General features: G+C 38.5%; 1 long non-coding RNA gene across 1 annotated transcript in view; it reads left to right on the forward strand.

Annotated features, from left to right (window-relative positions):
- Positions 1 to 18136, forward strand: part of LOC118566638 — a 114422-nt gene that overhangs the window by 13190 nt on the left and 83096 nt on the right. Inside the window, exon 2 of the long non-coding RNA XR_004933173.1 lies at positions 2782 to 2980. This is a non-coding gene — a long non-coding RNA (uncharacterized LOC118566638). The remainder of the gene's footprint in view (positions 1 to 2781; positions 2981 to 18136) is intronic.

Raw genomic sequence — 18136 nt, forward strand, 5'->3', positions numbered from 1 at the left:
GCAAATTAACTAGTGCATTAGTGGTATAAATACTTACAAGCTTATAGCTAACATCACCACCATTTGAACTATATTTGTTATAGCGGAATTTTGAGTTGAATGATTTATTATTTAAATTATAATACCAAATTATAATTAATAATAATAATAAGCATATTCAACCAGCTTATGGCATAACACAGGTTTCAAATTAAATGTTGAAAAGACTGCTTCCTTATTTTGCGCAAAAAGAGCAGTTTGCATAAAACAGTTAATTTTATTGCAAATATCAAAAAAAGTATTTAATTTGTGGTTAACGATCTCTATTTACATTATTTATCTTTGATAAGCTGGAGGTTGTTGACGTTCTCTTTCCTGTTTGCTACAATTGCAATTATGGATCTTGACCCTGCCGGAGCTAGACGGACCATTTGACGGTGAACGACGGAGGGCTGGTCCACTGATGGTGACGTTCGGAGAAGTCACGGAGAATGTGGAACCGTACTCATTAATTAAAATAACAACATAGTTGCTCCATCGGTCGGACATGAACGTACGTGAATGGAACGGAGCAAGTACAGAGGGTGTGGAATCTGGGTGTAAGAAAGCTCCTAAGCAGTTTTGTTACAGGTGAATGGATATATTAATCAAACATAGATGCAATTTGTATCAAAAAAATTATTTGCACTTCGGGTAATTTGTTGCAAAACCAATTTTCAGTTCAGCAGGATTTGCTTATACTGTGTATACAGTTCATGTTACCCACATAGAATTCTTCTTTTGCACTTGGACCACTCCTCAAGACTTGCTATAATGTGCTATCTTAATGAGGTACTTTACAAGGTTACGCGAAATATAAACAATGTTAAAATCCTATCTTTTTTGACAGTATTTTCCACTTTTTTTGTAAGACCATAATATGGTTAAATAAGTTTGAAAGAAATGTGCAACTTTGACCACAAGCTTTTGAAAAAGGTACCACAAAATCAGTAATTTTTGGTCGCACCGTGACAAAAAAAACAAAAACATGACAGCATCCTGGAGGGACTGGTATTAATAAACCTACATTGTTGACTCTATTATGAATAACCTCTGCAGAAATTGACCCTTTTATGCTGCTCCATATATAATCTTATCACTCTCCAGTGTCTTATTTACATCTTAAATAGCCTACAAGTCAGAAATTTTAAATATGTTGCATCCCTATCCTGGATGGCTTTCTTCTTTAATTTCTCAACATTTCAGCGCCACCTTTATGATTTGTAGTTTTCTTTCACTGCTTTATCTTTGACTAATGCAAACTTTTTAATGATGCTCAAAACATCAGTGATTCACAGGTAATGTGCCATGGATGGACGGCATGATGAGCTAGAGCCATCTTTCTGTTGGACGCAACTAGACAAATGGGGAGATTTAATGTATGTGGCGCTAGTAGGGATAAAGCTTTACTTATTTACGACTGCAGAGGTAAAAGCACCACAGCGACTATTTGTTTTCGTTGGCTGAGCTTTATGGGACAAGTTTTTCTGATCTCAGTGCTCAGTACCTTCCTGCCAGCCCTGTTGTGCTCGCTCGTGTGTTAACAGGTCTACTCCACTAATGCTGAGCGGATTTGCCTAACTGAAGAAAAGGCGTTTGAGGCATCCGGGCACTGCACAAAAAAAAAAAAAAAAAAAAAAAAAAAAAAAAAAAAAAAAAAAAAAAGAGCGTGATACATGAGGACCAGGACAAGCTCAATGAGGCCATTTTCCCAGCAGTCCCGTATGCTAGTCCGCCCCTCTCTGAACTGCTGTAAAGTAATTTACTTTCGTGATGTCAGGCTTTCATCCATACGACGCAAATTACACAAAACTGTTCCTCATCAACACACTGCCCAAGGGAACTAATCAATTCAGAAGAATTTTTAAATCGATATTGAACCCTGACTGAACATAGAGAAGATCAGTCGTCTTCCAGTCTGACGCTGACCACTGGGATGCAGCTGTCCATGGTACTGGAGAGTGAGTTGGATCTTATTATAAAAATAAACAACACAAAGATGTGTAAATAACATCTTTGTGAATAGTTTCACAATAAAGCATCAGTGTACTTTATTGGCTATTATTCAAGACTATTCCTTAAATCAGTCAGCCATTTAATAAATTACTTGTTTGTTGGTTCTGATGGGCTGTTTAGATCTGAACTGAAGTGTTTTTTTTTTTTTTTTTTTTTTTGCACTGATCGAATTAATTTTTGGAGCAGAATTAGCAGCAGCCCATAGTGCTCGGGCCGTTCTTCCCACTGCCCCCTGTTTAGCAGTATAGTGATAAAACCCCTTTCAAAGCTCTCTAATTGAGATCTTCCTGCCTTGCTCATTAGGTGATAAATCGTTTGTCTGGAGTCCATACCGTCTTGTAACAGCGATGCAAGGAATCTTTCTTGACACGCTTCAGCTGTATCTTGCTGTGGCGTGCGACACACCTGCTTTGTTTCTGCCATGGGGTTTGCTCAGCGTGCTTCTTTAGCTCGGTCTCGTTTGGCATTGATAACGGCGGCGTCCTCTGAAGCAAATGTGTTCTTATAAAAAAAAAAGAACCTAATTTTTAAAGGAAGTCTTCTGTGATTATGTGGTAGAAGTCAAATTATTTTGAGTTGAAAGAAGACTAGAGGTGTTTTTTGTGTTCTGTTTGTTGAGATGATGACAGCAACTGATCTGCAAACAGAAGCTTTTTATAATGTGCCCAAATCTGTGTGTGTGTGTGTGTGTGTGTGTGTGTGTGTGTGTGTTTGTGTGCATAAATGTGTGTGTAATGTGAACTGAAGTGAAGGGAGAGAGAGTGGGAAAGAGATGGAGTGGTGAGAGAGCAGCGGAGAAGTGACACAAATCAATGTGAGCACCCAAACCACCATCACCAGCAGCGGCGACAGCCTCCCCGACCTCCATCACCCCTCTGCCTTTCCCTGTGAGAGACCAGCTGAGACAGACTCCAAGAAAGGGGACTCCTTTAACAGCACTTCACTGGTAAGTCATCACAGATGTTCACACACTTCCCTCAGTTCTGTTGTGAAGGGTCTCCAAGGCACAGAGCGTACAGCCGAGGGTCCATTTGTGGCCGAGCACCTTTTTTTTTTTTTTTGCTTTCCCTCATGCGCCGACTCCTCTCTGCTGCTTCTTTTGCTGCCGCTGATGTGACTGCTGCCTCAGTTACAGGAGAGAGGGACTCCCAGAGTGGGATAGTGTGGGAAAGCTGCCGTTGGTCCTCCTGTTGGGTATTTAACAGGCTGTTGGGGCTTGAGGGTTGGATCGAGGGAAGCTCTTTCCGCCAATCAACACCCTGCCTCTGTGAAAGCAGAAATTTAAGGGGGCGATAAAGTGGTAAGAGTTTTCTATGAGAGAAAATTATAAACCTATAGGGAGAGCCTCTTGATTTTTTTAAAGGCATTTTTAAAAGGATTTACAGTTGTTTTTCCATAGTTTACATTTGCTTTTGTGTGTTTTAGTTTTTCAGTGTCTCAAATTTTCATTATGAATGTATGTAGTTTTAATTTGCAGTTTTCTCTTCTTTAAACAGTTTATAAATAGTATGCATTTGCCATTTAGACTCCTTTGAGTCCAAATTGTGTTCTTAATTTATTTTTTAACAAATCCGAGTTTTTATTTAACGATAGTGTTTTGTCAAGCTATGACATACAGGCGTTATGCCGTCTATGATCATGACATGTTACTTGTGTGTTAAGCGTAATAGTCTGAATTAAATAATGGGTAGGAAAATGTAGCATCGTGGTAAGAAATGTATCATGTGAGGACACATTTATACTTCTGGGTAAGCCAGTTTATACAGGGTATAAAGTTCATCACCAAACGCAGCTGATTTTTAGATAAAATGTTTTCTGTACATTTTTAGTAATATGGCTCACATGAGAGAGAGAGACTGTTAATGCCATGTCAATAACTTATGGGAATTAGCTTTGATCTGTTCTTATTTTAAATACTTTAATAGTAAGTAAACAGCGTGCTCTGCAGCCTCAGAGCTGTCCATTTTTGCGCTACCCAGTGGAGAGGACGTAATCTCGGCTGTACTTTGCTTCAGGATTCATCAAATATCTTGTAAGTGACCCGAACAATATCGTCTGCTTCTATTGCTGTCCTTGTGCTTTTTGGGAAACTGTTATCTACTTGGGCTGTAAAATATTTTCAACAATCTATTTTTAATTAGTCATTGCTGTGGACATCCTGTGAGTATTTCAAACATACATTATTAAGCAGGCGTCCTATCTGGAGTCGTCTCTAGATGTTTGGCATGTGTTATTAAAGTAAGAGGTCAATTGAAAGATGACGTTCAAGCAGACAAGAAAAAGGAGGAATCGCAACGTTGAGAACAATCAACAAAAAAGCACGTGCAGGTAGTAGCATAAAGTGCCATCCCGACTCTTAGGGCAGAAAAATACAGAGGAAATGTCATCCAGCTTGTTTTGTAAGAACTGGAAACTAAAGCTGCATAGTTTAGACATCTTCGTGTTTTCTATAACAGGAACTCTTAGTTTGAATGAAAGTAGTTAAACTTTAAACATGTAGAAATAGAAAATCATTTGTATAAAGAAATAGAAAATCATTTGTATAAACAGGAATAATTTTAAAAATGCTTGTAAAAAAGGCTGAATACATTTCCTACTACTGCCTATCAAAGCCCAAACTTAACTAATCATATCTATGGAGTCAAATCTGTTGTGGATACTGTGGAGTGAACTACTGTCAAACCCATAGTAGTACTGGAGGAAAATGTAAGAATACTACAGGATTGTCTTAGGCAGGTACAGGCATAGTTGAGATTAAATACTTTGAACTTAAATAACGATAAAACTGAGGTTCTGGTCTTCGGACAAAGTAATCCCTTGCATGGACATTACAGTGTGATTGGTCCTCTGTCCTCATATTGCTGCCCTTTTGTAATAAAAATCTGGGTGTGACCGTGGATCCCCTGTTTAAATTTGATAAGCACATCAGCACTGTCATCAAAGCCAGCCTTTTCCAGCTGAAGACTATTGCAAAAATTTAATCTTATCTTCCTCGGGTTGACTTTGAGAGAGCAATCCACTCATTTATAACATCGTGTTTGGATGACTTTGTATATAGGGTTTGACCAGAGATCCATGCAGCGTCTACAGAGCTTTCAAAATGCTGCAGCTCAGCTGCTGACCAGAACCCTTGATTTGTTTTCTCTTTATCGGCTCACCGTCAGCTTTTCGATGAAATTAGGGATTTTATTGATTGTTTTTAAGTTTTTAAACTCTTTGGGTCTGTCTTATTTTAGTGAGTTGTTGCAGCGCTATGCTCCCCCCCCCCCCCCAAGCTCTGAAGTAAGCCAACCAGCTATTCTTGGCTGGTCCTAAAGCCGGGCTAAAGTCCAGAGCCTTCTCTGTGGCAACCCCCAGACTTTGGAATAGTTTCCCTTTGTCTGTCAGGTTTTCTCCGTCCTTAGATCAGTTTAAGTCCAGACTGAAAATACATTTATTCTCCGTGGTCTTCAACACTAGCTGAGATGAGATATGATATGAGAGATGTACTTTATTGATCCCAGAATTGGGAAATTAATGTAACCGAAGTGAAATTGAAACGGTTTATACCTTGGTTTGTTACTTTTATTGTTATCTTCACTGTTATATCATTGCTATAGTCGTTTTTCTTATTCTATACTTTTTTCTATCAGTAATACAGTAACCACTGTAAAGCACTTTGGTCAGCTGAGGGTATTTTATTGTGCTATATACATAACCTTTGAACTGAAAGTGAATTGCCAACAACGCCACCCAAAAACTATGCCATCCAACTACTAACCACTATAGTAGTTCCTTTATCGAGGAAAAATGTCCAAAAACACTGATTATAGTCAGCGGTCTGTGCTCTGTAGCGTCCGACATGAGGCAATAAAGACCCCTTTGGCAACAGCAATTGAGGACCACCTGAAGTTTTGCCATTTTGACCTCCCAGCCCATGCACAGAGCTGTTGCAGAGCTGGAGAGCTCTTTTAGTGACAGACTGCTTCATCCCAGATGCTCTAAGGAGCACTTCTGTCGATCGTTCCTCCCGGCTGCAGCCAGCCTTTAAAATCCTAGCTGCTCCCAACAGACATAATATCTGTTTAAATAATACAAAATGTTGCGCAGGTTCAGATCCAGCCATTAACTGCTGACGCTGTTCTAAGATGCAAGGATAAGCGTCTACATCATGCAAAAATCGTTGTGTAGGCACCCAAATACTAAAGTAACTTACACACACTTTAGCTGGGATGCTGCTGGACTATGATACATAGTTCATATTGTATAAGGAAATTGTACGTATGGAAATATTGCATACTCTGTTATTGTGTGTTAGGTCTATAGGCTGAATTATTTTTCCAGTATCGAATAACTTTGTTTTTCCTTTGGTCAATTTATTTGTTTACCCTTATATTACACTCTTGGTGTTTTATTTAGAGCTAACTTTAGATCAGCCAGTTTACTTTATTTTCCTTGTATTTTTCGTTCTTTTCTCATCACTAATAATTGTGTGTGTTTGCCACTGTCCACATCCAAATTTCCCCATTGAGGGATATTAAAGGAATTCTCATTTTATCTGTAATTGGTAAACTGGTAAAATTTTGTTGCTGCGGCTAATTTTCAGCAACATCTACAGCAGGATACTGTTGCAAAAATAACCTGTCCATCCAGTTGCAGGCTAAAAATGATGAAGGAAAAAAAAAAACGTGTATGATACTGAAAGCTTAAAACAACTTGGCAAGCACCATCAAATAAATATAGTAAACAGTGGACAATGTTATGTCAATGGAACGACATTTATTACACAATGTGCAACTTGTCTTGTGTTTTTTCTCTGTTTCACAAATTTTATACACTGAATTATATTACCAGAATAAATATCAATAATAACCCCCCTAATGCAAAAATATAAAAATGTTTTTGTACAATATCGTTTTTGCAAATCTTGGATTCACATTTCATAAGGAATGTGAAATCTTTAATGAAATATATAAAACCTCCAGTGTAGAATATTACATATTTTAGCAATGCTCTAATAAAAATAAAGCTTGTAGCCAGCTTTGAAAGTTGCACGTCAGGTGGACCCTGCCATTATCAAGTGCTGCCTGGTTGGCTTATGCAAGCAACTTTAACAGTCAGGGTGATTCATTTACTAAGATTTCTGATGAGCAGTTTTCTCACTTTCTGTGAATATACTGAGGAAAAAGAGTTTGATGTTGATGCAGAAGTCAAATCTGTTGAGCTGCAAAGGAATCCTGCATAAACTCATCTTACTAGTGTATTTTAGTCCTGGCTGTTACAATACAGAAGACTATCTACACTATACGTCTGTACTTCTGGCATATTCAGCTGCAGCAGAATATGCATAAATTCTTAAACCTTTTGTGTTTTCCGACTTTCTTGCACTGCTTTAATTGAGGAACCAGTTGCGATCTTCTCGATCAGCGCTGTATCTGCTCTGAATGGGAAGGCCGTCTCCTGTTTACAGTTGCCCAGCATCAGAAGCTGTCCACCATTTGTTATTGTGGGAGCTTGGCAGCAGTGGATGTTATCAGTCCCTAGCATCAGGGATTGGTTTCCGCTCTGTTTTAGACAGTGATGAAAACACGAACATGCACCGTGCAATGACAAATACACACAAACAAGGCTTGTTTGTCACATGATTGTGTGTGTGTGAGCGTTTTGGATATCCGGAGGCTCACAGAGCGAGAGACATTGTTAGACGCAGGTAAGAGTATGATGGAGAGAGACATCTGTCACTCTCTCGATGTGTTCCTTCACAATGCTTCTGATGAGATGTGCTCTCCTTAGAACACACACAAACAAATGCATTCAAGTCTACATACATGTGCTGTGTATCAGACGGCGCAGATGAGAAATCTTCAGATTTGAGTGTCGGTGCTTTAGCAGGGTGTTGATCTTTTACAAGGCAGATGGCTGCAAATAAATCTCGCAACGTGGAACATCTTCCTCTCTTCTTGCTAAATCAAAGTATGTTTGTGTGACTTAAGGTGAAATATACCATCTGAGTGGAAATAAGATAATTTCTCCAGCTTTACGAAAATTTAAGTGAAGTACTTTGAAGCACTTTTGAGTTCTGTGTTACATGCTTTTGTTCATCTTAAACAAGATGGGTAACTTAATTTCCAGATTACCCAGATACGGGTTTTATTTATCTTCGAAGCTTGTTTTCTGTCATTCTTTTTATGCTTAATTCCAGTAGTACTGCTAAATTTAATTCTCCCATCACCAGTTTAGAAGTAGTGCTGCTGGTTGGCAGTAGACAAACCTCTTTATCTTCTGCTTAGCTTTCTAAACATAGCGTTATGGCATCGTCATGATTTAACAAAACATGGTTTCCTTAACAATGCAAGCTTTTTTTTTTGTTCCTGTGCTGATTGTAATATAGTGGTGAGCATTGCTGCCGTCCAAGCAGTTGACCTGGGTTGAATTCCCAGCCACCGCATATCATAGTTGGAGAATTAGGGCAATTTACACTTCTGCTGCTCAAAGGAGCCATGCAAAATAAGACATGCAGAGAAGTCATTTTGTTGGAGAGAGCAGCGAGCTTCATTCAGGCTCCTGGTTCGATCCCCACATACTGCCACTATTGCAATGCAATAGAATTGCAGTGACTAATGAGACTTCTTTCTCTTTTTAGAATCTCCATAGTCATGTTTATCAGTTCTGTTTCTTCGAGTCATCCATCAGTTCTTTGAGAAGGCTGCCTCTTCTTAAAAACAATGTTTTTCAATATAAGCAGTGTAAACTGTGCTAACTTTGCATAATTTTGCCACAAGCATGTTCCATGCTCATCAGAAACATAGGCATTGTTCACTCAATAGATTACACTAACAGTTCTGCCCAATAATCTCTATCAGATTATGACAAGTGGAACTTACTTTAACTCAATAACATTTTCCTTCTGATCAAATGGACATTTTCACCTGAATATCTGAAGTGATATGTACACGTTCATCTCTACGGGAAACAGGACAACTTGCTTTGATTGGACCAAAATTAAAACGTATGATGTGTTTTTAGGTGAAACATTTATTTTTTTATAGTGGAGAATGTAGGAAGTAGACTTTAGTACTCTACATCTAGTAAGTCCAGTTACTAAATGCAACTTTCTGACTTCTGTGAATAACCTTCCTCACGCTGCTTACTACATCCATGATCCTTCTCTGTGGTCTTCCTCTTTCCTCCTCCCTTTAAGATTTATGTTGAACATTTAGCTGCATTGAATCCTCTATCTCTCCTCTGCACAGGTCAAAACCATTTTAGCCTAGAATCTCTAACTTAGAATTTTTTAAGCATAAATCTCATGTCCTTACAGAAATAATATTACTTAGTACATGTGAACCAACTTGACTACCAAAGGAAAGGGTAAAAAGTCTCTTTGTATCAGGTCATAATAAAACCTATCCTACAACAGTATGTAACAGATTCTAGCATTTCATTATCAAAAAAGATGAAGTCAAAACAAAAAAGCTGTGTGAAAGACTAAATCACATTTTTCTTTGTTGATATGTGTTTTGTATTGCACTTTCATAATGGAGGTTCTGGGTTTGAATCCCATAGACGGCCGCTCTGGGTCCCTGAACAAGACCCTTAATCCGTGTGCTGCACAGTGGAAGCCCACTGCTTCCTAAGGGATGGTTTAAACGCAGAGGACAAGTTTCATTTGAATGTGTGTTGCAATGAGAAATAAAGATGATTATTATTTAAGAATGGAAGCACAGTTGATCGATTAATCAAGTGTTACCACCTAGAGCAGGGGTTCCCAAACTTTTCAGTTTGCGACGCCCAGAATAAAAATGCCAGAGACTGCTGGGAATTACTGAGGAGTATACAGAATCAATTTAAAGTCAAGATTAAGAGATGTTCTATCAAGAAAAGAGATGAAGAAAATGACAGACTTCAAGCAAAAGATGGAGAGATGTACGTCTTTCCAAAGCCAATGACCTGAACGCATTCTTTAATAGGATCAGTTCCGGAGCAAACTTGTGATTCTTTTCCCCTCCCTGCAGCAAAAGTGAAATCTTACCATCCCTTGACCCACAGTTTTCCCGTCAAACCTCAAATGTGTTATCTTTCAACCCGCCCATGTATCTCTCTGCTTCTACATCTTTGCATCCCCCTCCTGCCTGTCAGCCTCAATAAGTCAGATGAAGAGGCAGCTGGAGAGACTGAACAGGAACAGGGTGGCAGGTACAGACTCAAGAATGTCTGTGCAGAGGAGCTCTGGGGGGTTCTGTAACACCTCTTTAACCTTAGCCTGACCCACAGAAGGTTGCAGCATTGTGGAAGACATTGTCTCTTGTTCTGATACCAAAGAAAGCTCACCCATTAGTCCTTAATGACCTTAGATGCATCTCTGCTTTAAAACACCTGAATCAGTTGACTGCATTGCCGAGTCAGCAGCCATCTCGATCTGCCGAGGCTTCTTCACCTCAGATCTTCAGAACGAGTCAGAGTCCTGTCATCTGCAGAAATACTCACATGACTCTCCAGCCGTTAGGTGTCTCAGAGATGCATATCTTCTATAAGTTTGTTGTAGAGAGGGCAATGTCATCCAACATCTGTTTGGGTCGTAGGATTAAAGCCAGTGACTCTGTTCTGGGGACTGCAACAGCTATCTAACATTTTAGATATTGAAGTTTAAAAAAGCATAATTGAAGAAAAAGCTGCCTGAAAAGGGAACCATCTCTCTTGAAAGAATATTGGAGGAAAAGACAGAAATTTCCCAAATTGAATCTAAATCACTCACAGAAGTACTGGGATATTGTCAGAGGAGAGATGAGGGAAAAAAAGTAATTTTTTGTATTTACCCACAATGCAAAGCACTCTTTTTGATGAAAACATTACACAGCACATCAGTACAAAGATGTTATACCAAGCACAGTGGTGGAGGGATAATGATTTTGACTTGTTTTCCAGGCATTGAGTTGATTGTAAAGTTGTCTGAATGTAAAAATAAATAAATAAATAATTCAAGTCAAATTTAATCCCTTTATCTCACACCTAAAGTTGATCAAAATGTGGTCATACAACAAGACAATGCAAATACAAAGCCCGAATGACTGAAGAAGAAAATAATGAAGAGTCCAGTCAAAGTCCAGAACTTGAGAGCACTGTGCAAAAACAAATCTCTGCCGATGTATTAAAGTGACATACTTTATAACGAGTGTCTTAAAAAGGACAAACGTAAATATCTGTGCTGAGTTATTGCTCCTAAAAGGGCTTTACAAGCTGTTGGACATTGAAGTAGACATAGTTTTTCCACAAAGAGAATTTACCATGACTGTTCAGAATAAAGTCCAGCAAAGGATTTGATCTAATTTTACAGCATGTCAAAGTTTAGTACAGAGGACAGACTTTTTTCCATTAAGGAACCATTGTATTTTCCCATTTTTTTAATGTAAGTCTGTGCTTGAAAGTTTAGATATTATTTTTATAATCAACTGCAATCAATCACCGAGTCACATAGCTTTCCTCCCTTAGGGTTAGAACAACAAAACAAAACAAAACAAAAAAAAAAAATCGGAAAAAAAGAAAAATAAAATAACCAAAAAAAAAAAAGAGGTACTACCCCAGAGGCTACCTTAATGAACCAAAGTCCAAGTTGGACAGAGGCTGCCTCTTTCCAAACCCTACCTCCCCACCCCACCCGCATTTTTCTTTGTGCATCAAACTTTTGAAAAAAACAAAACAAAAAAAAAACATAACAAGCATCTTTCGTGGATCAAACGACTACAGCAGTGCTCGTTGTGCCAAAGCAGGATAAAAAAAGGAGACAGTAAGGAGAGGAAAAAAAAAATACCTTATTATTGTTATCAAAGTAAAGCCAGCTCCTCTCCTGCTGCTCTTATGGGACCTCTAACACATTCCCTGCTCGTACACTCAGGGGGGATCCAAACATGACCCGCATACAGACCCCACCTCCTCTTTACACACACACACATACACACACACACACACGCACACACACACACACGCACGCTCGCCTGTCTTGGTTCACATCGTTTCATTTGTGAAATTAGTCCATTCTCTCTGACCCTGTCTTTTCATCAAGCACGTTGGTGCATATTTTAGTCCCTTTCCTGTGCTTGTTTTACTAATTGGTGGCTATACTTTGCCCAACACTGATATCCTTTGATCATCTCAGATCATTACGTTTACCTCATTAATTTGCTCAATGTGATTTTCAGCCCCCCCCCCCCTCCCTTCCGAAACCTAAAAAAAAGAGAAGAAAATCAAGGGTCGATGCAAAATTGGATTAATAATATATCATATGGACTAAAAGCAAATGTAATTCCTCCCTAATTTCTCTTGTTCATTCTTTGTGATTCATTGAAATGTGGCGTACAGGTGATGAGAAAAGGTCAAGGTATGAGGATTTAGACTGTGAAGGTGAAGGGCAAATAAGTATTAGATCAACCTGCTTTCCTTGTTTGCCACCATTTTTTTTCTTTTAGGCTTATTGTCACGAATATGTTGCACACTTTAATACCCCTGGCTTTAGTATCCCAATATTCCCAGCCACAATAATCTTTTTCTGCAAGAAACACAGAAAATATTCAACTAGTCTCAGACCTTATTGGCATCATCTCAACAGGCACCATCAAATTTCCAAGATCACAGGCTGCTTCTTTACACATAATGTTGACCATGTTTATTAGCACCCCCGGCAAAGATGGGTAAACATTCTCAAAATAAATGATCTTTTCATAATCTCACACACACACACAAAAGAAGAATCCAATATATCAATAAAATAGAACGTTATATTCCTGTATTGTGTTACAAGGTTGGAGTATACAGAAATGGAGCTCCTTGACCTTTCTTCTTTGCACAGTTTCTCTAGACGATTGGGTGTCCTGGGTTAAATGTTATACTTTGATTAAAAAATAAATAAATTAATTAATTAATAATCATATTTAGCTCAAATTCCAAATCCCCTTGGTGTGGTTGCTGCAGAAAAAGCGTGATCTTAGTCTCATTTTATAAAAACACGTTTCCAGTTAAAGTTTCATCAGAGTTTAGTAAACTCAACATGTTTGTAATGGTAGCACAAAAAAAAGCTTTCTCCTGACATGGCTCCTAATAACCTGCGGACCTGGAGATGGCATGAAATGGAGATGGAGACCCAAAGATGCCACTTAATGCTGCAATGCTTTCTTTTTACACCTCCCTTACAATCCTGCTAGCTGTGTAACGTGACAATAGATATGATTCTGTATTCAGCCTAGGTACTGTTTTTTTTATACAGTGTCCTGTCTGGCAATGTGCCAATAAGATTTATTGTCTTAATGCCAAAAAGAGCCCAACAGATTTTATTTTCACAACTGGAGCAGTACGGCTTTTGCCATAGTGCTCTGCTTGATTCATGCATGTAAATAGTTTTATCATAATTCATGCAGGGAGTATTTCATATATGGACACTACAATAAAAAAAATAGAAGAGGAATAGAAAAACATGAAAAAAAGGAGAAAAGGTGAAAGAAAGAGGACATAAAAGGGAGAGAATGATAAAACGTCTTCAGTCTGCTTCATCACCTGCAAAGAAAGATGTAAAAAGAACAGCACAACCAATATAGTATTACAGATACAATAAAGTAACACCTTGATACCTTCGCTGAATTATATGTAGTATTATTTAATCCGACATGTATAATGTGGTAGCTGAAGATAAAAATATGGGCTTTCAGTATGGAAGTGAATCTCCAAGTACCTGGAACCCAGCACCTGTAGTTGTTTCACAAACAACTAGGCTGTTCTCCTGGAGGAAAGTCTTTATTTCAAGGCTGATCCAAGCCTTGTTGTAGCAACACTGCACCTTCATGAGGGGCACAGTGCTGTCCACACAAAAGTTAATGTAGTCCGTGATGCAGTCTGTAATGCTGTCAATGTCCTCCTATGAGGAGCACAAAGATCTTTCCACACAGTGGAGCTGAAGCAGTCCCTCAGAGTGTCTTAGAAATAGCAGACGATTTTTCTGAAAATGTAGGTAAGAAACACCCAAGTTCCTTTTTTTAATAACTGAGCATGCGCAATACCATCTTACCTGCTCTTTTACTCCTCAGGTGGATCGTGTGAAAAAAACTCCCAAATCCACTCTGGTCTTATTTCTTTTTTCTAATTGCTTAACTCCTGTTCTCCTGTTCACTGTGCATCTCAAAGCTTGTTCTCTGTGTTCAAGCTATTTAGATACAGGCTGGAGATCAATCCCCCGTTATTCTACATTTGTTCTCTAGTAGTGTTTGCATATATTAAACTTTTCAGTTCTTCTTTTGTGTCTATTTGGTACAGTTAGATTTCACTAATAATCAGCTCTTGTTTGGCCTTTCAGAACTTCTTGTATCGTTTTGTTTTCTGAGCTTCATCCCTTTTCCAGCACCAGGAATTTCTCCAATGATCTATCAAACAAAAGGTTGTTTGTCTGAACCTGTTGACAGCTCCATTGTCAGGCCGTCCAAATTCAAATGGCGTTGCATAAAAAGCCGTCTCCCACCTCTTTTTTTTTGCTCTCGGCTCACTCTTGTTTTTCCTCAGTGCAGTTTACAGCTCATATCACAGTCTACAGGTGCTGTTACGTCGTGTTGCCTTGTCATAATGAGCTCCGAGCAGTCCTATTGTCATGTTAGACAGTTGAAGATATCTTGTAGCTATACAACGAAGCGCTTATCTAATGTACTGCATTGTACACATTGTTAAAAGTGGTTTTGTTACCTCGTCCAAACAGCCTGCGTATTTCTTCATTGTTGCAAACTCGAACCTGCGAAAGACATGTTTTGTAATTTATGTGTAAAGCAAAGATGTCTTTTTGTGTGTGTTTGATTTGTTGTTCTTTTCCATCAAGTGTGACAAAATGTCACACTTGATGGAAGAGGTGGTGGGATTTAAAAGAATATTTTTTATTATTATTATTATTATTGTAGGGACAGCATCTGGAGTGTTGAAAGCGTATTATTGTTTCTGACATCCTCTAAATGCAGAATTCATTAGTGGTGAATCTTTGTTAGACAGTGCAACTAAGATTAGCTTTTTAGTGGGACTATGTGAAACCAACCGAACAAGCTGCAGGCCATGGTTTGATGACTCATAGGCGTGATGAGACAATTTGGTCCCGGTTTAGTTCCAGGTGTTTGCCTCTGTATGTGCATTCACATGTTTAATGTGTATGTTACTGCAGTGATATGACTTGTTTTATAAGAGAATTACCGGGGAGTAAATTAAATTCGACAATTAACCTATTCTTTGTGTTTGTTTATGTAATTTCCTCAGTTGCATTTCTGATAGTGGAATTTCCTCACAATAGGCCTCATTTATTGAAGACTAATGTAGATTTGGGTGCGGAAATTAACATGGGACGAGCTCCAAATGCAATTCATAAATCCTGGTGACCTAGCATTAGAACAGTCACATGTTAATAAATATTTATTTACGTGCCATGCCCCTATTTATTCATAGTTTCTGTGGCCCACAAAACTGCAAAGATATGAATGAAAAATGGTGAAAGAAGAAGTTTTAGACCCTAAAGTGACACCATCACAGCAAGAGTATTGATGAAAAGACTGAAGCAAAACCGAAAACGTAGTTTTTAATGTACGTAATTACACATCGTTGACATTTATTTTTGCATTCTTGCTGGAAAAACGTATTTGGCAGTTAGATATTCAGATGTTTTTCTTGTCTGATAGCCTCAAGACCTTTACCGTCTTGTCACTCTTCAAAACATTAAATCAAACTCTATAAATGTACCACTAGAAGTCTTGTGCTGCTAAACATAAGTGTGCACAGGTATGAAATAATGATCTTCCAGTACACAATGACCCCCCCTTCCCTCCCCCCTTGACTGTTAGTCCTCCCTGTCATAAACTTGGATACAGGAAATGAGACCTAATCTAAGCATATCTTACACTCAGATCCCAATTATTATTCCTTTTAAAAAGAGCTTTGAAATGAATACACACAAGGCATTCCAATGTACGCACATTTGATAAATGAAGACCAATCGTTCATGTAGCCTTGAGATCTGCTCTTTGTCTTACAAAAGACAAAATCTGAATCTCCGAAACAGACACACATATTCTTCTAACTGAACGTTTGAGGAGCAAAATAAAAAAAAAAAAATGTGGACCATTTCTTTAATTGACTTTAATGCAGCATGAATTCCTCTGCACTACCCATAGCTAATTTGAATAGTGACTGTTAGTGGCTTGCTGAAATTAGTTTAGAAAGTAGGAAAAAAGCTAATGGCTAAACGCCTTCAAGAAAAAAACAAGTGTGACATGAAATGACATTGAAATGTGCCCATAACCTAACGTCATACCGTACATGTTCTCCACCTGTGATCTAGACATTTACTCTGTAGTCAGACAATCCCCAGTAGTGGGTCATGTAACAAAATGTGTGTGGGTGTAGGCTTCCAAGCTTACTTAGCGCTGATCCACCAGTACTTGTCACATAGACACACACACACTTCCTCCCTTCATGATGCGTTCTTCCACTTTCAACATCCTTCCCTTTCTTATGGAAAAGAGCCAATTAGACTTGTGTCTGTTTGTTTTAAACAAAATGGCTTTTAATTAGCGTGATCAAAAAGGCTTCTTTCTGCAGGCCCCGGGATCCACTTTGTAGTTCCCCCTCCACACCGCACACGGGTTTGATGCCACCTGATGGGACGCCAAGACAATCAGAAACCTCTCATCATGAATACACACATGTGCGAGCACACCCTTCATCACTTTGTCACGATCTATCGCTTGGTCTCCCTTAAACTCCTCATGTCTTTTGTTGTATTGTTCACACAACCCTCCTTTTTCTGTTTCCCCACATCCTTTTAATTCTTCACGTGTTGTGTCTTTGTTCTCTTTTTGCGATTTACTCTTTGATTTCTGTTATTCTAATAGTGAGCTTCAACATGGCTTTGTGAATGAACTACTTAAAATCTGTAGAGATAACTCCATCTTAAACCATTGATTTTTTCCCCCCAAATAATTATTTTAACCCTGGCTTTAGCCCATTTACATTGCTAACCCTCTATGGTTGTTCCATATTGAGTTTTGATTGGATGATTGGGCTGTTGTTCTGGCAGTACACCAAGTTTTGTCTAAGTTTTAACCATCTTACACATCTTACTGCCAGACGAAATTGTTCTGACTGACCGAGAAGAATCCAGGAAACCTCAAAGGAGCAAGCCCAACGTACCATGGTCCAGGAAAGGGAGGGTTACCCCACCATAAAAACCGAAAAAAGCTCATGCCTCAAAAGTTCTCATCTTGAAGCCCGACTTAACGACAGTGGAGCTTTTGTCCCACAATTAATAAAAGTATGTTTGGAGGAGTTTTGATGAGTGTTTCAGACTTAAGAACACTGCCAATCATGGTGGTGGAAGCGTCATTCCAAGGGCTCCGTTTAGCTGCCAGTGAAATTGTTGCGTCGTGCAAAGTGGAATCAATCAGGAAGAGGATCCACCTCCATATTTTTCATCTTCAACTAAAATCCACAGCCAGATGATTTAACCTTGGACACAGCTGGCAAGATTAAACACATTGTAAAATGAATGAGTTTTAGTTGGAAGTTATGTCTGGAAACAACCAATTTAAATTTAGTGTTACCATTTGGTGGCCAAATATGGAGAAAACTATTCCAGAAGCAGATGGCAGAAATGTTGTGGTTTCTTTGAAACTTTATGAAGATCATTTATTCAAATATGTATAGGTTAGGATGTATTTATTCAGTTGATTCTTTTTGAATAAATCTGACTGAATAAATCCACGATGAACTCAAACATGTCTACCCAGTTAAATGTTTTTGTTGCAAATTTACTCTACCCAGAAAAACAACTAGTTTGATGCATCTTTAAAAGCTTCAAATTATTGCATTCCTCCTTTTTATAAGCAGTTCATGTGAACTTTTGGCCTTTATATTGCAGAACTGTGTCAGAACAAAGTGCTAGTGTTTTAATAATGGTTTCATTTGTTTTCATGTAGCTTTGGGACATTAATTTGTTACTGATGTGACAAGAAAAATGGCTGCAGACAGGTGACGTCTGTCTCTGTATAAGTAGTATATCATCATATATCAACTAAATTCAATAAACCTGATTGTATAACACTTTACCAATGCAGTA

Source organism: Fundulus heteroclitus, chromosome 17, assembly GCF_011125445.2.
Source record: "Fundulus heteroclitus isolate FHET01 chromosome 17, MU-UCD_Fhet_4.1, whole genome shotgun sequence".
Taxonomy (NCBI): Eukaryota; Metazoa; Chordata; class Actinopteri; order Cyprinodontiformes; family Fundulidae; genus Fundulus; species Fundulus heteroclitus.